Source organism: Pezoporus occidentalis, unplaced genomic scaffold (genome assembly GCF_034315485.1).
Source record: "Pezoporus occidentalis ecotype Australia unplaced genomic scaffold, CSIRO_AGI_Poc_V1 ctg6, whole genome shotgun sequence".
NCBI classification, from domain to species: domain Eukaryota; kingdom Metazoa; phylum Chordata; class Aves; order Psittaciformes; family Psittacidae; genus Pezoporus; species Pezoporus occidentalis.
In genome coordinates, this window is record NW_026915943.1 from 4015037 (window position 1) to 4036664 (window position 21628).

General features: G+C 37.9%; 1 protein-coding gene across 1 annotated transcript in view; it reads right to left on the minus strand.

Annotated features, from left to right (window-relative positions):
- TENM4 (teneurin transmembrane protein 4) overlaps positions 1 to 21628 on the minus strand; it is a 1625418-nt gene that overhangs the window by 1399749 nt on the left and 204041 nt on the right. Inside the window, exon 2 of the mRNA XM_062639041.1 lies at positions 7661 to 7710. The gene's annotated coding sequence lies outside the window, so the exon portion shown is untranslated. The remainder of the gene's footprint in view (positions 1 to 7660; positions 7711 to 21628) is intronic.

Genomic DNA, 21628 nt, shown 5'->3' on the forward strand with positions numbered 1-21628 from the left:
CCACAGTAAAATAGAGTTTTGGGGAGTAAGAGAATTATAGTATTTAATACTTAACCAAGATAAGTTGAGACAGAAGCCTCAGCATCCTATTGTTTTGTGAAAAAAAAAAAATCAAAGGCAAATGTTGCACACAACTTCAAAGAAAGGTTGAAGAGACAATGCAAGGAACCACAGACTGGTCATCCTCACCCCAGTCCCTTGGAAAACCATGGAGGTGATTCCTCCTGGAACACATTTCGGTGTACGCAAAGGAAGAGGCAATCAGGTCAGCACAGTTTTGCCCTCCATAACTCAGAGTTGACCCAACTGATTGCCCTCTATGATAAAAATGGTAGGATCTCTGGATGAGCAGAGTGCTGGCTGTCACTTACCTTGTCTTCAGCAAGGCTTTTGGCCCTGTCCTCTTCCTTGGAGGCTTTCAAGTCTCTTTCTGAACTTGATTTCAATCCAAGGTTGACCAGTCTTTGAGGAGGAGACTGGGCGAGAGACCTCCTGAGCTCCCACCAAGCCTGAGCTATCCTGTGATTCTCATTATGTTCTTGTTCCACAAGAGGACTGAGATCTAATATGGACTGGATCACCCTTCTCCAATGCCTGTAAAGACAGTCACTGCACTCTTAATTTAAGGGAGTTCAGTGTAGTGCCCAAGTTAGGTGGGATGTACACAGGAAAATTGAGGCAGTCCCTAAGAATGAATTAAATTGTGTTAACGATTTTATTCAGCTACTAGTAAGTTTTCTACAGTTTGAGAGGTGAGAGTCAAACTAGACTGTAGCAAGTGCTCATTCTAGACTTGGTGATTATAACTCCTATTTTGCATGTCTCCCCATAGACCACGATTTCCAGGTTTCTTTTAAAACACTGATGCTACTCACAGATCTGTTCTAGTTCATATCTCACAGGGTGCAGAACGAGCGCAAAGGAAGACCTAACAATAGGCCAGTGAAAAACAAAACCTGTTTCCCAGATTTATTTCCATATTACAGGTGCAATGCTACATATTAAACAATTTTAAGCACAGATAAAATATAACTGATTATAACTGGGATTATATTTTCTAGTGTCTTCTTGTTTTCTTGTTGAAAGAAGTTATGGAGAGAACACCAGGAAAAAAACACCAAAACCTTATCATCAAAATGTCTTGCGGGTTTGTCATTTCAATTCAGTTTTGTACTTTCATAACACAGGACAATCATAGCAGATTAGGATTTGTCATCACAAGCTCTGTATGAGCTGCACAACAATTACCTTGTTACACAAGCATCACAAGGTTTGCTAGTGCCTTAGGCAAGAATCCCTCGTGCTGTGTCATTGTGCCTTATCATAAATTATACTCATTAACAGTGTATGAATAACGGTGGTTTGCAGTGATGACAGAAGGCCAGATGATATTATATGTTATTTAGAATCTTACTATCTCTTTACCTATCTCCTGCTGGACATCCAAAGGCCTAATAAATCATATTAAATGGTTTATTTTTCAGTTAGTAGTTGTTCCTAATTATGTTCAGTTTACAGATCCTTCCCCAGTGTATTAGAAGCATGTTATGAAAAGTCCTGGTCATGCAACTAAAAGGGAAGCAACAAGAAAGGCAGCAGTAGCAAGGACTAGGACTCAGGAGTGTTAAGCACTTTCTTACAGTCTCTATCCTATTAATCTTTGTGTTCCCACTGGTCCTCCCCTCTGGAGAAAGGATTAGTTAATGAGATATTAGGGCCTTAAAATTAGTAGTCCTAATTAGAACTTCCCAACCCCCCAAAAAACACACTAAGAAACAATCAGGATTCCCTGGAAAGAGCTTACTTCTTCCAAAGGTTTATGACTTTGCAATTAAGATACAACTGCAGAACAGATTAGACAAAAAATGAATAGTTTTTCTAGAGCATGGTATATGTACTGAGTTCTGAATGCAGAACTGCTGCTTGATTTGAAATGTTCTTTGTGTTGTCTTCCCAGTATAATGCTAAATCCCAATCTCAAATTAAATATATACACAGCAAAGAGTAGAGCTCACTTAGCTGCTTCACAGAATGTTATTGGACTAGATTCTTGCTTAAATAGCATAGAATCATTAAATGCTTAAGGTTGGAAGAGATCTTAAAACTCATCTAGTTTCAATCCCCTGCCATGGGCAGGGACACCCTCCACTAGAGCAGGTTGCTCCAAGCCCGGTCCAACCTGACCTGTCCAGAAATATTACTGACAATTACATTGCAAGTTATTTACAGAAAAGAACATTCATAAAGAACACAGGGCACCCAACTCTTTTCAAACTAGAATGGATCCTAGACAAATCTCAGTCATCCAGACTGACAGCCAGGTCAATGTTTGTTGTCTCAAAAAAAAAAAAACATCAGAAGGAACTTTTCAGATTAGCTAGAAAGGCAGAAAATGTGCCTTAGAGAGTTCTAACCCCAAAATGACTGTGAAGTTTTAGTAAGCCATCACATTATACACATGGTGTTTTTATCTACACATCAACTATCCTTGCTTCTTTAAAATTAGTGGAAATAATTACACCAGAAGAAGTTGGCATTTTCCCTTTTCCAAAGTATATTATTTGAAAGTATATTCTACTGTAAATATTATTTCATATACATTGATCAATAAACTTGGTTTTCTGCTGCTTTTCATTGGTAAGACTCAACATGCATTAGCTGCACCTAGCACTTTTTATGTCAAATACTGCTAACAATTCTTCTTTCCACTACTTTTTGTGAATGTGATAAAGAAGCAGGAGGCTATAATGTCTATTTCCAATGCTAACATAGATTCACAAACTCACACACAGCACTGAATTTGTCTCTTCTGAGTTGCTGCTGATTGATTACATTATTTTCCTTCTTGAATGTACTGTATAGGGTAGGTAATGTCTATAGAGTCATCCTGAGTATCAGAAAGATGTGTAACATTGATTTGATCCTTCTTTAATGTTGTTTTTTTAATGAGTTAAACTCATTTCATCATCATCTCTAATCTAGTTGGGATCATCCATGAAACCTGCTCACAGATGCTTGCAGATGTATCAGAAAATCACCTCATTCCACTTATAAAATAAAATCTCTGTATATATGGTTTGAGAAACAGATCGTTTCCTTGGGAAAAGCATTCCAAAGCTGGTTGTGTCTCTATAACCATAGAGGTACCTAGGTTATAGAGAATGGGAGCAGAATTCACTCTATCTATAAAGAAATGGGAGTCAGGTTCCACAGAGATGCACAGCAAGAGACAATGCTGACAGGTTGAAACAGGAGAAATTTGAACTGGCTCTAAAGAAAAAAATGGTTCACCATGAGAGAGATGATAATACTGGACAAATCCCCTAAGATACCCAAAACTCCCCTAGACAAAGCATTGAACAACCAGATGTGTCTTTGAAGTTAGTCCTGAGAGTACCACTTTGGGAACAGATGATTTCCAGAGTCCCTAAACTCTTATAATAGAATGCCCGAGTTTGTGTTTACCCACCTACCCTAAAATCTCATTATTTTGAGCTATTAGCAATAAAATGGTTCAAAGCCTTTACTGAAGGGACAAAAACCTAACAAATGATTGGCAAATGTTAGAGATAGATGGAGATGTAGAACATACTTCACCAGACAAAAGTAAGTTAGAAACAAACTGAAAACTGAACTTGATGGTCCAAGGTTAATACAAAAATACTAGAACCCATCATGATCACTAGAGTTATTTCCTCTGTTTCTGCGAAAACATCACAGAAGTCCATACAAGTCCTAATTCTCTCAGTAAAATTAGTTTCAAATCTTAGTATTTTTTTGTTAGAAAGATTATTAGAAATATATTCTAATATTATATTTTCTATGCAAATATATACTAATATTTTTAACTGAAATGTTATGAGTGGTGTATCAGAAACTTCACTCTTTTTAGCTTATAAAGGGTGAATTTCTACCATATTATATTCAAAAATGCTTTGGAGAAGTTAAGCCATCTAAAGAAGACACAACCATTAACAATTTACACAAAACAAATACAGTTCTTAAAAGACAATGCATTTTGAGAGAAACTGCAAATTTCTGTTCCAACATGAACTTACAAATGCCTTAAAAATATATATACAAGAGCTGGTAATGTTCAAGCATAAATGAAGAGAACCTGGGAGTGTTATGAATATAGTGACATGATTAAAGACAGCAAAGCACCTTGTCATGTTTATGAGCCTAACTGTTAGAAGGAAGGCTTCAGAATTGCCCCGTTTATCTGAGGAGTCAGTGGGAAGAACTAGCAATTGTTGTGTCTCACCAGGCGGATATGGGGAGAGGTGATCTTTTACAATAGTCTGCATGGTTCACAGGAGAAACCACATGCTCTCCAGAGGTGAAAAAATGGAACAGCAACTATTGTAAACTTCCCTAAAACTGTGTCATGAAGAACAAAAGTTTCGGCAAGTTCTTATATAAAACAGTAAGTAGGAGAAGAAAAGGAGAAGGTAAAGAAAAAAAGAGGAAAGAAACCAGAGAAATAGGATCACCAGCACGTGTATCCAGTGATGTCTTCTCTCTTTCAGTTGTAGCCCTTGGAGTCCTCGTGGTCCTTGTGGTCCTCGTGGTCCTCGTGGTCCTCATGGTCCCTGAGCCCGCCACAGTCTGGGATGGAGGGATGCACACCAAGTGGTAGAGCAGCCGCTGCCCTTTTATAGGGCCAGGCTCTCTTGGACCACTCCGATGGTACAGACTTATCCGCAGGGGACCTGTTGAGCCCCAGACCCAGCTCACATTGTGCCCCGACAGGTGCCCCAGTGTCTGCGCCGCTATCTCCGGGCAGGTCGTTGCCGGGGCAGTTGATATTCATGGCCTCAGGGCAGGCATCACAGGGAAGCATCCCCAGCGCTGGTGGAGCAGGATCCCTGCCCTGCCCCCTTGAAGTTTGCCCAAGCGATAACAAGCTCTCAGTGACGTCTTTTGAGTTGTTTTGAGATGAACCCAGGAGGGGTCTCTTGACCATCACAGCAATTCACACCAGAGATGGTTCTCTAGACCCAGAAGCTAAGAATCATTACTCCTCATTTAGGATTTCTATGTTAGTTGAAATGAATCCAGGCTTAACTTACCGTGAGGAATAGCTTTTTTCTACTTCAAGAACTGAAATGAGCAGAACAAGCATAAAGCAACTCTAGAAATACTAATGAGATAAAAGCTGAAATGGTTACCTAGTTACACAAAAATTATTGGCAAGAGCACTATGATATTATTCAGTAAAATTATACCATTAAAAGTATGTGAGTACAGCTATAACAGAAATGTGTGACAATAGCAAAGGCTATAATCTGAAGCTAACCCTTTATCTAAGTCCATATCTATGTGTGCATCTCCATTAGCAAATGGAATGCATCAAGGGCCATTCTGCACTGCAGAGAGCAAGACCCACAGCACACTTCACCCTGCATTTCTTTAGAGAAATAGCATGATTTCTACCACGCTGCCAGCTGAGAGCAGCCTGTGCTTTGTGATATTCTTCAGGCCATGGTGGACATTTGTTGGGAGCAAACAACACACAACAAAGTATATGACACAGCCCAGGCCCTCTCTAGCTTAATAATACAGATGGCTCATAAAGCTTAGTTTGAAAGGAAGTGCTTGTATAGAGATTGTTGAATTGGGATGATGCACTGCCACAGCTTTCTCTATATTACACTGGATGAAGTTAAGGTTGGGGGAGATGATCTGTGGTATTAGCTTTGGATACATCGCTAATCAGGTCCTAGATGTTGGTCAACCAGGTAGGAAGATTAAGGCTCAGTGTCCTCACATAAACAGCACTCTTTCAAAGGAACTTTTTTATTCTGGTTTGGCAACGTTTTCTGTTCCTTCCTAAAGTCTTTTGTAAGCTGTGTTCCAGGGGAATAGCTTCCTCATATAAAGGCACTGCAGCTGCACTGGGGCCCAGTACCTGTATATAAACTGGAGGTGAGCACAGAGTAGGCTGGAGAGAAGCAGAGATCAAGCCAATAACAGTATATTATTCACTGCTTGATTTGATTTCTGGTCAGTGGTATGATTTCCCCAGAATGAACTGTGACATTTCCTACAGCTGCGTCCTCAGCATATAAAACAGTGTTCTGCTAACCTGGGACTGCCGCAAGGGAAAATGTTTGCCAGCTCTAGCTCTGTACACAATGTAAGAAAGAAAAGAATCCAATTCAACTACGTGATACAGTTCAATCATAACGATCCCCTTTCAGGATAACAGAAAGAACAATGCATTTAGAAATGCTTGGTGAAGCCCCACTCTTGTTATCATTCAATAGTTTGATGCAAACATAATCTGTTCTCAGTATGAGTTTAAAATTGCAATCTTATTTTGTACAGATGCTGAACTTAATAGAAAAACAAGGTTAAAACCAGCATCATCCTGATGTTGTTTCTATGTGTGCTTTAATAGTGCCACCTGTGTTACCTTCCTTTTCAGTTTATTTTTTCACGTGAATATAATTTTATTCCTTTGATTTGGTTGACTGCCTTCATCAATCATTTCACTAGGAAAAGGGTTCTTAAAAGATGAATAAAACAATCGGGATTTTGAATAAAAATGCCCCCTAATTGAAGCAATTTCATAGAAGTAGTTCTATTGGGTGTTTGTATGGCATATTGCATCTGGTTTGTTTTTCTGGCATTCATTTAAAATAGGGTACATCTCTCACAGCAAAGTCACATAATGCTATCTTATGCAAATATTTTGTCACAAATCCATAGGCAAGCTAATTTGATGGTCCTTATATGGCATATAAACAATTTTGAATTAACATCTCGTGATGACAGATATCTCGAGTTACAGGTGCAAGAGAAGCTTAAAAGAACTGTTTTTGTACCCTGGCATGCTAACATGCAGTATTGTGTATTAAACTGCAGAAACAAGTTGCTGAATACCTGTTCAGCTTCTCATTTATTATTAATTATTTCATTTGCTAGGCTTTTTAGAAGTTGTTTCTGTTGAATAATAAGATAATGATTTAATGGTCTATATTTTACTTTCCATTGCATCAGCATAACAACAAAGCACAGTAAAAACAATAGTGATAAATGGCTAAATCCCTCAGTGCTAACTCTGGTAGAAGAATTTCTGTTGGAGATAATAGGGACAGTTTCAGTATAGTAATTAAATACATTAACACTCCTCAAACTGTGTGTCAACTTTAAAGCAGAAAGACCCAGCTGCAATTGAAGTGGACAGAGAGTTTTTCTTTACGTTGGATGTAAGACAACCTGGTCCTGAAAAACACTCTGACACCTCGGCAGCATCTCTAAAAAACACCAGATTTGGAATTCTGCATGTGTACCATAGCACTGACACCACATAAATTTCTGCCAGTACAGAGTATGAGTTTTGGGAATGACAGATGAACTGCACTGCTGAGAGAAGTTATGCAGCCTCATTTCCAACATGTTCAATCGACCTAAAACCGAGGTATGTTGAAAAGGAAGAAGGTAAAAGCTAAACTGTTTTCCTCTAGTGTAGACACCCATTTGCAAGGGTGAAGATTCTCTTTTGAAACCATGATTGAATTCATACAATGAATTGAATCAATGCTTGGATTAAATTGAATGTTATTATGGTATTAAAAGAACAATCCAAGAGAAACATTGAAACATAACAAATTGAAAGTATTAAACAATAATAACTTAAACCAAAAGGACTTACCAATCTGTCAGTAGTATTTTAATGCCAGTTTTCTTAACAGCAATGGGAACCTGTGGAAAGAGGAAGCAAAGAGATTTCTCTCAGTGGCTTTATACAGCAAGGTAGGAGTCAGAGGAGGGTGGCAGTGAATCAGATGCCTCAGGTCAGTGGAGTAGCCTCCAGCACACCAGTGCAGCTTCCCGAGTCCTCTGGTATGATACAGATTTACACCAGAAGGGCATCTGAGAGCAAGTATTAGTGCACATATTCATGGTTTTGCAGTCTTTTCTTTACATATTATATCTTTATGGTATGTAAGCTATACATTTTATAAACTATTATAAAATGTCACTAAACTATGCAAAATTTCTTAATTTATGTGAGATAGACATAATCTTTTCTGTTAGAAAAAAATAAAGGCAATTGACTAATTGCCCATAATCATAGGAGATGTGGGGCAAGCCATAGAATCATAGAAGCATAGAATAGTTTGGATAGGAAGGAACTCTAAGGATCATCTAGTTCCAGCCCTCCTCCCATAGGGGTAAATCACAAATCTTGATTCAAGTTCTATTTGTTAGCTTCTATTTATCAAGCAAATTCAATAAAAATATATTAAACACAGTAAGACTTTTATGGGCTTGTTGTCATAGTTTAACCCAGCAGGCAGCTAAACACCACCCAGCTGCTCACTCACTTCCCCATCTCAGTGGGACACAGGAGAGAATCAGGAAACAAAGTAAAATCTACGGGTTGAGCTAAATAAGACATAAATGGAAGGGATAATAACTACAACATAATCATCAACAACATCATCATCATCAACAACAATAACAGCAAGAGAATAGTAATAGAATTGTGATGATTATTATGATGGTAGAATTAGAACATACAGCACAAGTGATGTGCAGTGCAGTTGCTCACCACCCACTGGCCAATGCCCAGCCAGTTCCCAAGCAGGAGCCCTGGCCAGTTTTCCCCCTAGTTGATATGCTGAGCTTAACATCGTATGGTATGGAATATCCCTCTGGCTAGTTATCGTAACAGTGAGACTTTCCAGGCCCATAGGATATATGCAGTTCTACTGGGTCTAATCTCTTATTCTCATCTCTTTAGGCATCATTCAATTCTCCACAAAGCTGTTGATAGACTGCTAATTATTTTTATTGGAAAATTAATTATAATAATAATAAAAATAAGATTCCAAAAAGCTGGTTAGCATTAGTTTATTAGTCGTGCACAGATATCCCAGAGAGAATCAAGCTGTTTCTTTGTTTTCTATAGAGTTCTTCTATTCAAAAACTGATCAACTTAACCAAAATTGATGTGACAGATAAGAAATCACAGCTAAATTCAACATGGCTTTAGGCTGCAGTGAAATATTTAAATTAACTGAAACAAAATTAATGAGGCCAGTGAAGATTCTAAATGCTATTAGACTAAAATGACAATTATTTGTAAATGCAATGGTACAAAGGCTGTTACATGAGAAGATGAAATTTTCTATGTATGGGCGGGTTAAGTAACATGAAATGATTATGACACTTTAAATAGTGACACCAGTAAAAAATGGCACCTCACACAATGTAATCTCAGCTCTGTTTTCCTTTAATACCACTCACCGCATCGGGCCTGTACTCTGTGTAGAGAGGCTTAATATTTTATCAGAAGAAATCCCCCTCAGTCTCCTTCACAAGCAGATAATGACAGGAAATATTCCTAACAGCATTAGTCATCCACAAACACTGGTAAGTACTATGGGATTTTATCCCAACATCAGTTTATGCTGCTGTGATTCAGAACTTTAATGAATTAGATTGCATTTCTAGTAGGAGGCTCACACCAAGCAGTTCTTTCCATTTTTACCCCCACTACATAGTTATTTCCAAAGAAAACTACTGCTTATTTTCAGCGTGGCTAGCCACGCACTGAAACTGATGGAGCAGGAGTAGAATCAAACAGAGGGAAGAACCATCGAATAAAATAGAACAGCTATGAATGGGGGCATGAAGGGCAGAAGGAGAGAACTTAGACAAAGATTAAGGAAAGTAAAAAACATTGAGGGACAGCTGGTTTATCGATGGACAGTGGGATACTTCCCAAAAGGAAGCTGACCAGACACATGGAGTTCCCAAGAGGAAGCTGACCAGACATATGGAGTTCTCAAAAGCAGAGCAGAAAATAGCCACATAAAGTTTTATTGAACAGTCTTGTTCCCCAAAAATTGGCCTAAATGTCCAAAGAGTGTTTTCTGTCTCTGTTTTGACCTATTATGAATATAATTAATAATAAAAAAGTATTAGCAGAATTAGCAGTATTAGCTCCTGCTGTCATAGAATCATAGAATAGTTTGGGTTGGAAAGGACTTGAAGATCATCCAGTTCCAACCCCCTGCCATTTGAAGAGACATCTCACACTAGACCATGTCACACCATGTCACCATGCTCCTCCAACCTTGCCTTGAGCACTGCCAGTAATGGAGCATTCATGTCAAATCATGAAGAGTCTCTGTTTTGCTGAGTACTCAGTAAAGGTGGTTCTGAAGTACTTCTTGATTATTACTGTTATTAAATGTAACTCAGATGAAACAAATGTGTAGTGCCACCACTTTGTCTTCTCTTTCAGCTTCTGGATTGTGTCTCACGTTTAGCTGTTAGTAGGAATTGTCATCCTGTCTATTCATGCAGACATATTTTCCCAATATACCATAAGCATTATTGGGATGTTCAAGTCAAACTTATCACTCCTTTGCCTTCTTCTGCAAATGCTGATGTTTCACCACTAGTGAAAAACATATTCTTCCTGTAAATTTGCAATTACTAAAATAGTCTCTGTTCAAGCTAAGTAAGATCTAGGACTGAGTTATATATTGATGATACGCAAGGTTCACAGCTAAAATAGCCACATCAAAAATGTGTTATAAAGTTTAAATAGAGGAAGTTGCATTTGGCCCATTTCAGTGATGAGGAAACAGCCAGTTGGATGGAGTGATCACATTCAAGGTTAATATATCACGAAGAAGGATATTCGACTCTCTCTGTGCAAGAGAGTCCATTAAAAAGGCAGGAGTACAACTCCAGCTCCAAGTAGCGTGCAGAGTTATGCACCAATACTAGTTCTGCTTTGAATGGTCTACTGTTTTATCAACAGCACTACATCTGAAGTTTCTTAGCCACACATAAGAAGTATTTAAATACAGAAATAGGGAATTTTACAGCCAGAAATATGCTATATTTCAGTTTGCTGATAGAACCTTGAATCAGTCTCCATGTGCATGCATATTATGAAGGTCCTAAATCACACTAAATGAGCCTCGTTCAGTTCACAGAACAAACAAGGTTAAGAAAGTACAGTTACTTTTGTAGAGGCAAAATTATTTCATTGATGTTTTCAGATCACTCATCCAGCCTGCTGCGCAGGCAGAAGAGTGCATTATCTGTTTACCTGGCTATTCTGAATCTCTGAAGACATTTTGATGATGGTAGGAAAGCTCCAAGCAGTCATTCACTTCTTAAACTATGTAATCCAGAGATCAGCTCAAAGGACTGGGATTCATTTCACCTGCCCCTAGCCACATAAAATTTAGGCTTTTAATCTAAACCACCTTCTAATGTCTTTCTATAAGCAATGGAGATAGAATGAAACTTCCAGATTCAATTCTAAAATAAGATAAATGAAGGACTATCTGTACAAGCCTGTCTCACCATGATTGGCTTAGACAAGACCCTTAAACTTTCTATCGTTAATAAGACAAGATTGATTCTACTTCAGAAGACACAGATCTCACTTTCCTTCCATGTTCTACCATGTATTCGTAAGGGAGTATTAAGTGTCCCAATGAAAATGAATTGTAGGCTTTTTCATAAAGAGAGAGCAATAGATGTGCTCATAAAACCATGCTGGAAAAGCGAGGAAGTCCTGGTCCATTTGTCAGCAAGGGGCATGGCTATTCCACTATATAACAGCTATTTGGTGTTAAAATTAAAGCTGAATAATCATCTCTAGTGAAAAGAGTATGTAATTATTACTAATCAGACAGTCAATGATCCTGGTGTAAGCCTATTGTAGGCTTTCAGTGCTATAGAAGCACACAGATGTAAAATTAAATGCAAATGTATCAATGCATAACAAGTAAAAGGAGGGCTTCTCCATAGCATTTCTAATATACATAAATAATTAACAGCCCATTACTAGCTAATTAGAAATAATGATAAACTGTTTAACAAATCCTCAGATTTCAAAGGGGGAGAAAAGGTGTGTAGCCATGAGTTTTGCTAAAAGCCCAGTCAGTTTCCAGTTACAGGTCAAATTGCCTGCAGATTAAATTGGGTTGCTCATGCATGACCTCAGTTCCTCGCCACTAAGCTGCTGTGCCACCACACAGCAGCCCTCAGGAGAGGCAAGTATAGCCATAGGGACAGGCTTCCAACATTTTTGTCACATCCAGGAAGGTAACATATACTTTCAGGATGACTGTGTTGACAAAACTGCACCTGAATAAGGGAAAAACCATTTCTTAGATGCCTAAGATCCATATAATAACCCAATAAACCCAATGATACTTGCAATAACCCAAGTGGCATTCAAGAAACATAAAGTCTCCATTTAACAGTAAAAGTTTTATGGTGTGGGGATGCCTCCGATCAAACCCAGGAATTGCATCAAATGAATGATGTGGCATAGACAGTGGCTGTTTCGATGTTATGTATCATATCACAAGTTTTGATGCGATTCATTTAATCAACAGCAGGCTTTGTTCTTCAAATCAAAATATTGGCCTAGAAACATCCCTGTCAGAAAGGCGTAAAAAAAATTATGAAGTATGCTCTTTGCATTTACTAATACAGGAGTAGCCTATTTTAAATTGATGACCTTCAAAGTCTACAGCAAGAATGAGGAAATGCAGAGTGAAAATCAGCTGCCCACAGCAGGTATGATAACGTGTAATTTGATGCAAGAAATTACTTCAACTTAGCACATACAAGCTCATAGGGAACAGCTTATGTAAACAACAGAGAAAAGGAAGAAAGCAAAACATGTTGAGACCTACTATTAAGGAACAGCAATTTAGCAAGATACAACACAAGTCTAAAATCACAGAAATTAATATTTTCTTTAGTCATGTAATATCTGACCAAATCTCCTTCACAGCTTTGGTTATGTATAGGTATAGCTTTGGTTATGTATAGGTATGCAAATATTTGTAGGCTTGTACCTCCAAGCAGAGATTCCCTTCCCCTTATCCATTGAAGTGAGTGAGAAGACATTGATTCTCTGCCAGCAGGGCTTATAATGGAATGGCAGCAGACCCCAGTTGACATGAAGCAGATGTAAAAGCCACTTCTGCAAAGTACGTAAAGCATGATTTATCTCACTTTGGTTTTGATGTCCTTAGAAAAGGCACCTCCATTTGGGTGAATCCCCTGATTCTCCACTATTCACACTGGAGAGAAACAGGCACTTTCAGAGCTCGACTACCTCAACTACCTTAAACAGGCGTTTCTCACCTTGGGCTCAGGCAAATCTGTTCCCACTTTTATTTTTAATCTTTCTATGTTTCCCAGTCTAAAAGAGCAGCTGCATCGCCTGCAAAGCAGCAGGCAGAAATAGATGTGGACTGCCAAAAGCTTATGACTGTTTTACATTTATTTATTTCCTCCCACCACTACAAATAAAACACCCTAGTGTTGTTACCCTCAATTCAATAATCAATGCTGATCCAACAGCAGGCACTTTTATGGTTTTTGTGGCAGCCTCTCCAGCAAAAGTAACTCTCATTCTCAAAAACATTTTTAAAGGACTTGAAATGGAGCTTCACATTGGATTTTCACCCTTTTACTTTTCATTAGACTTTTAGTCCTTTCATGCACTAAATCTGGTTCTGCTCCTTGAAGCAGCAATGTTATCTTGCCAATGGAAGTGTTGTTTACACTTTCTTCCTTCCTCTTTTGCAAGCATCCAAGGAAAAGACACAAATACCTTATAAAGAAAATGCTTCCTTGGGAGTAAAGTCTGTACCCATGTAGTGGGTTTTATTCCAAGTGAGGTTAATTCTCCAACCTAGGGATTTCTGGAGGTTGCTTCTTACGGCTGTATAAACTTTTACACAGATGTGTTTGATGCTTTGATTGCTTTGGATATTTATTTGTTTGGTTGTGGTTTTTTGGCTGATATTTTGGGATATATGTCTAATTGATATTTTTTGTTGTTTCACATAGGCTTGCCTGTGCTCCTTTAATATGTCCTTGTTTCCAGGGCTGGGTAACTCACAGCAGGACCTTGAGGATTGCAAGTTCACCTCACTCTGTAAGCACTCATGCATTTCTGGAGCATTTTACTGTAAGAAATAGAAAATAATTGGTCCCTTTTGGTATTTTTCCCACACCATGAAATACACATACCCATCTTTTTTGTCTATAAGAGGATTATTTCTTGTTATTGGCCTAGTCATCCTCCTCTTCATTATCATCAAGGTAGCTGGAGGTTTTTGCTGAAATGCCTGTGCGTAACCAGCTTACTGCCAGAAGATGAGAGAAAAATTCTCACCCTGAATACTTTTCAGTCCTCTAAGAAAGAGCAGGGGAGGAAATGGTTGAAACAGGAGGACTGGGGCATGTTTCAACTGCAGATCCAGTGTAGCATAGGAAGATGTGAGCTTGCTTTAAACAGGCTGTCTCAGGTACTAGAGCAGTTTGGCCACAAGCACGTGGAGAAGACCATGAGCTAATTTTCTCTATTGAGAAGTAAAGCACATTAGCCCACATGTTGCTCACTGCTTCCTTGCCTCAACTGTTTGCAGTATAATGAGCAGCACCGCAGTGCTGGCCAAGCTTACTGCCAATAGGAAATCACATATATCCAAGCACAGATAGGAAGAAGCCCTACTGCTGAATCCTGTTTTCTTGGTGGGAAATGTTCAGAAGGAGCTCTCAGGCTGCAGGGATCTGAAGAACAAATGCAGTCAGTGTGTTAAAGAAATGCCTTTGCCCTTAGTGATCTCTAGGGCCTGATCGTGCAGCAAGCTCCACGTGGTGGTTCTCCCCATTACAGGACCTTAGTCAAGATAGCAAGTGCTTTCAGCAGGCAAAGCACAGGTGTACTGTGAACTTATACTAAAAGTACCCATCTGCCAAACAGCTGTTAGAAGCTGAAAAACCGGGGAGAAATCCAGGCAGATTTTGCCAATCTTTAGTGTTGCAGTTTGAAGTCTTTGGGCAGCTCCATAACTACAGTCAACTGTTGATTTCTCTCTAGCTGCTGTAATTGGTAAGCCCCCCCCGTTATCTCTTGATCTTTAGTTATTACTTCTTGATTAACAAAAAATTTAGACAAAAAAGGTATTTTCTATTTCAAGGATAAACTTTTGTATCTTTGAGCTATTAAGTATGTTCAACATCACTGATTTGCTGTTCTTGCTCAGAAAATAGCCCCTGCATTAGTAATGCACAGGCGTAATAATGTAGCTTTTTCACACTTTGTCTTTCAAGGGAATATTTAAACAATAAATGACTGTCCTAAAGGACTCATAAATTTCAAGGCTGCAAGGGACCATTAAACCATGACATATAAATGCCACATTTTCACCTAGTAAATTTGTATGTAGCCCCATTCATTATATTTAATTCAATCATTATACCAGAAAGGCACCCATTTTTGATTCAAAAACAGTGAGATGTAGAGAATTCACTACTTAATGCCATTTTTAGTGCCCTATGGCAGTGACTTCTAAATGAGTACAACTAAATATCAATTCTGCCTTGTGCAACATCATCTTCTGTGCATTGTTTCCTTTACAGATCTTGAGTACATTGCATTACCAATCAAACAAAAGTTTAGTGTGAAGACTGTAAGTAACTTTGCTGTCCCCAGTTTCAAAACCACAGTAAAAATGGGATTATGTATGTTGGTTATTTTCCTTTTTAATACTTAAAGTTTTTACTGGTTGTTCTGTTGGGGCTTTTTTCCCCTGGGTTGTTTAAAATTTCTACTTTATAATTCAACTCTTCAGAAAATGAAATCTGCTGATACCAGACTTCATGAGGGCAATCCCAGGCACAGCTACAGGTTGGGCAGAGAAGAGATTCAAAGCAGCCCTGCAGAGAAGGACTTGGGGGTGTTGGTTGATGAGAAAATGAACATGAGCCGGCTTCAGTGTGTGCTTGCAGCCCAGAAAGCCAACCGTATCCTGGGCTGCATCAAAAGGAGCGTGACCAGCAGGTCGAAGGAGGTGATCCTGCCCCTCTACTCTGCTCTTGTGAGACCTCACCTGGAGCACTGTGTGCAGTTCTGGTGTCCTCAACATAAAAAGGACATGGAACTGTTGGAACAAGTCCAGAGGAGGCCACGAGGATGATCAGGGGACTGGAGCAGCTCCTGTATGGAGACAGGCTGAGGAAGTTGGGGCTGTTCAGCCTGGAGAAGAGAAGGCTGTGTGGAGACCTCATAGCAGCCTTCCAGTATCTGAAAGGGGCCTGTAGTAATGCTGGGGAGAGACTCTTCATTAGGGACTGTAGTGACAGGACAAGGGGTAATGGGTTAAAACTTAAACAGGGGAAGTTTAGGTTGGATATAAGGAAGAAATTCTTTACTGTGAGGGTGGTGAGGCACTGGAATAGGTTGCCCAAGGATTGTTGTGAATGCTCCATCCCTGCAGTGTTCAAGGCAAGGCAAGCCTTGAGTGACCTAATCTAATGGCAGGTGTCCCTGCCCATGGCAGGGGGGTTGAAACTGGATGATCTTAGGGTCCTTTCCAACCCAAACCATTCTATGATACTATGAAAATAACCCGATTGACTCTGTAAAACCTGTACCCTTTATTCTGGTAATATTAACATGCTTACTCATTGATTATTCACAGTATTCATTAATAGAGCCCAGGGGCCACTTTTGAGATTAGCAATGTGCTATGTTTCATTTTCTATCACAGATGGGACAAAGCTTCTGCTGCTAAAAAGTTTTTATCTAGATACACAAGACTGCACTGAGATGTGTTATCTAGATCTTGGAAGAATGGACAATGAGGGAATTAAGTAACCCACAGACTTCACACTAAAGCAGAGTAAGTTACTTTTTTTTGTATTCTGCCTCATTGCTGCAGCATTTGAATACCTTAAAATCTTCAGATAGGGTAGTGTCTCTACACAGTTCATGTGCTTGGTGAAGATGCACAACTGTCCTCATTTTTTGCAGAGAAAGAGAAGTGGGAGAGAGCAAAAGCAAGCAAAGAAAAGATAGGAGCAATTGTCTGAACAAGAAGCTACTTTAAGAGATGTGAATTTTTGGCAAGTTTCTATAGTGACCTTAAGAAAAATATGTTGCTGAGCTGCTCCAGGGCATTAGCTATTAATGTATGTAACACACGTCACAAGACTGGAACAAATATCTTTTTCATCTGCTTTGCATTACACCCGCTGTTAAAAACTGGCAGTTGTATTACAAATATTTCTTATTTTCTTCATTTGTAGCTAAATTCATAAATCTCAGTAACTATAAATGTATTTCAAGGTCAGAGTTACTATAATAACCCATTCATTTTGTTTTCCTTTCACTAAATCCATTATCTGAACAAATCATTAGGTGACCTTTTTAGTTACAGCAATTCAATAAAACTTACATTAGATGGAGTTTCAGGAACATTAGTCTAATGTGCTTTAAAAGATCACCTTCTCTGAGCGATATAATAAGTTTGTGTGAAAAGCATAAAGCATGTAATATGTAATAAAATCTGGCCTTTAATGAACCATCTAGAAAAACTGACTTGTGTTATAATTTAACAGAAAACCTTCCTTAATTAATAGATAAGAATCCAACAGTAGCCGCTGAATGTTACTTTTGATTATAGATTCAGCTTGTTTTTCTTTGTGAATGTATGCTCCTGATTTATGCTGCTCAAGAAATTATAGTTTAAATGACCTTGGTTACAGGAGTAATACGCTCTGAAAAGCAATACTTAGAGCTAATTAAAAGGGCTCTCTGATTAGTAGTTAGTACCAATTGCACTAAGATACTGCATAATTTTCCAAAGTGGTAGTCATTCAAGATTGTAAATCTAATAAATGCTCTTAGATATTTGATGGAAGCTGATTTTCTTCAACAGACACAAGACTAGAAAACACCTCATGGCCAGAGAGATAAACAATAGATAAAACAGCTCAAACTACCAAGCAGGAAATTTGTGTCAGGGAAGATTTTACAGGCTCACTGAAATCCTTGATTTCCACTAAGACTGTAAGGCAGCAATCTGATTCTCCTTGCATTTAAAACAGGAATTATCAGTTAAAAACCAGCTGGAAATACTTACATTTTGTGTTTCAAGACAAGTGCCAAGAAGAAAGCTAGGTTAACTTTAATTTTGAATCAGTCTAGATAGGTGGGTATCCAGTAATAAATTTCCACCAGTCCAGCATCAGCAATTAGTCATTTCTCCTGCAAATGTATGCACACAGGAATATAAGCCAATTTGAGAAAAGGTCAGGATACATCAAAATATTGACATAAGTAAGTTCCTATTGTTATTAGGGTTTATTGAGCAGGCCTGCATTCAAGCAGGCTGTGGGCATTTAATTTAGCTCCACAAGTACTTGTGTGTTAGTCACCCATTAAACCAACTGGGTCCCTATAAGCTTTTCAGGATCTTCTCTTTGTCCCTCAGCCACAGAAGAATGTTAGTAGTTATTTCCTTTTCCCATTTACTACCTCTACCATTCATTTTACATAGATTCTATGAAAATACGCACAAAATTATAGGATATACCAAGGAAATTTTTTAAAATTTAAAATTAAAACCAATTTTTAATTGCAGTATTACAAGTAATGTATCATCGGTAGATGACATGTAAAGAAAGAGTCTCAATATAAAAACTAAATATGTTTAGTTATATCTGAAATAACCTCAAGTTATTTTCAGGTTGCACTTTTAGTTATTAATTTGCTGAACAACATTATAAGTTTAGGTTCACCATGGGGCCATATTGCTTCCAACAACAGATACACATTTCTTTGGTTATGTGGTGAAGCCAAATATATAAGTCATCATTTGAGCTTACCCACAGGCCACTTCCAAATCACCAAGCAGTGCCTTTAGCTAGCAACATTATATCCCTTTGAATGCCCTATCAGTAACTTATCCACTACATTTTTGTATACCATACTCATTTGAAAATCAAAAGAAGAAGAAGAACATGGGTTATTCTTACGTATGGATTTGATAGGACAAATCAAACTGCCTGGTTTATTTTCCTATTGGTAGTCAATAGCTATTAATTAAACAAAGAATGCTCTGTTTTCAGTTAGAGATCTAGTTCATAACCTTCTTTTGCCCTAAGAAAGCTTTGATGTATGGCTTCCCAGGTAGCCTTCTGTGTCATTTTCCCTTCTAGATATTGTGCTATTCTTGTGGGTTTGCTTGCTATTATCATGCAAAATATTGAAATATGTTAAATGATCTGTTAAGTTTACCTTGATGTACTGATTAATTAAAGAGATTTAAAGAATTGATTACTAAATAACTACCAGTGACGTATGGCTATTTTTCTTGAGTGAAGAACTACCAATCCACATATGTAATATAAACAGCATTTGCTTCATCGCCTGCTTCCGATGTATTTTCCCAGACCATAGACAATCCAGTATAAAATTAATTGGCAATGTCTTATTATCTAAGCTATCTCTATTTTCCATTAATATCTAAAATATTCATATAATTTCACATCATTCTCTTTTAACTCATTAGAGAATTAATACATCATAGCCAGAAGTTCTCGTTTTTTTCTTTTTCTTCCTTGTTCCTAATAATAGCAATTTCAATTAGAAAAATAATGGTCTCCTTTAACTATTTTCTAAGTCAACCATTTTTCCCTTGTTAGATAAATTCCTTAAGATTATTAAATTGTGTAGACAACAATAATGAAAAGCTGCATCATTTTAATTATATTTATTCTCCCTAGGCAACTAGGCAGTTAATTGTTTGAATTACTGTTAAAAAGAAATGTTAAGTAACAGGAATGCCAGCATTGCCAATGACTTCAATGGGAGCAGTACTGAGCTCATAATTGGTTCTTTAATTGCAAAACTCACTCACAAGGCCTGTGAGCTTTTTAAATTTCACTTAAGTCTTTAAGACTGTTTAATGAGTCTTCTGCATTATAGAGGCTTTGAGGCAGCCAACATATTTCCCCTACATAAAGTGTATTTGATAGGATTCAAAACATGTTTTTATGCTGGGTTTTGTGGAATAGATGCTCTCCTACATTTCTGAAGGCTGAGAAACACACTGAGCATTCATAAACAGTGCAACATATCGCAGACTGGTGATGGTTATTGGTTAACAGTACAAACAGCTTTCCAGTCTTCACGTCACTGTGGCAGAGAGCAACACGACATATGCTTTTGTACTCATATCTGCGAATTTTCAAGGTGGTTGCCACACAGCAATAATTCAGTGCTGGTTCGCAATTCTTTATATTCATTCATAATAGAAAAATAGGAAAATTCTTTACTTTTATAATTGAATAATTATTGAGATAATTGCAGTGATACTCATGTATATATGCTTTGCATTAACTTGCCCACAGGACTGAGATGTCATTGAGTTAGGAACAACAAGTGCTTTTTGGGCACTTTGGTATTGCTTTGTTGAGTTCCTTGTAGAAAATACTTTTTTATCAACTCTTCCTTCGGAAAACTCTAGTCATCAAAATTGACATTTTACTATTGCATCTTTAACCTTTTTGGATTATCTTTCTCCTGGTACACCGGGATTTCTATTAAAAAGGAAAGCCAGAGAATGATATGCTATTTTCCCAATAATTTAGTAATTTTACACCAATAAGAAATAGATTCTCCAAACTGTTATATTCACTGATACAAATTTGACAAACTGGATTCCTGATATCCTAGGCAAGTGCTGCAGGCAAGAGGTTACTAGGAAGGTATTCTTCTTTTTAGTCATAAGAGAAGAAAATTATAATGGAAAAGGTCTTAAATAATTTCACTTTGGAAAATAAGAAAAATCTCAGAATTTCAAAAACAAATGAGGGTAAAAATATCTGTCCTGGTTTCCACTTATAGTTCAATTGCAATAACATCGTAGCTTGAATGAAATAAATGAGGATTAGCACAGTACATAGCATCTGTAATAACTATCAGCAACTAACTATTAGCAGCTAACTTTAAAGCTGCATCCTCAAAAAATATTCTTGCAGGAAGAATTCCGATATTACCTTTCAGCTGTAACCAAACAAGAGAAGAACCATAATGCTTGTCCAATATGAACACAACCTGCTTAAAAGCATTCTGAGATATTTTTCCATTAACCTCATTTTTGTCATTGGAATAAATTGGGCACACACATGGGTTGGAGAATGCATTGACAATGTAAGTTCTACAAATAGTTGCGAATATAAAAGAGGTGCCAAGGAAACAAACATTACCATCCTCAAAGACTTTGCAATTGTTGATCCAAAATGCAAAGTGTTTGGCAACTTAAAGGATGAAGCTGTATTTACTAATTTTCTAGCTGGGAGGTTAAATAGGAAGGAATCAGCTCTGAAACATATGCAAGTAGCCTGGCTTACCCACTTTTGTAAGTCCCCAAACAGCTGGCGTGGAGAAAACCTACTGTTGTGTGTTGCTGAACCACTGCTGGGGATGAGGAAGAACAAAGTCAGTAATAGTTTCCAAAGATCTCTCTTGTAACTATATGAAATAAATCTCTTTGGGAAAATTCTCCATGTGGCCTGGCCATTTACTGGAATCAAGAATGATTAGGGCTTTTAACAAATGCCATAGTGACTAAAGATCCCTACAGGCTGATGGAAATTAATTTCTGAGGCTCATATTAAGAAGTGGATAGGCTTTAGAGGGATTGAGAACACCCACTTGGACATCAAAGAAAGAGAAAATCCTGGTGTAATTGGCAGAGAAAAAAGGAAGCATGAAGATGTGATGGTGATGGAAAGGTAGGGAGAATATATACAATTTACAACTTTG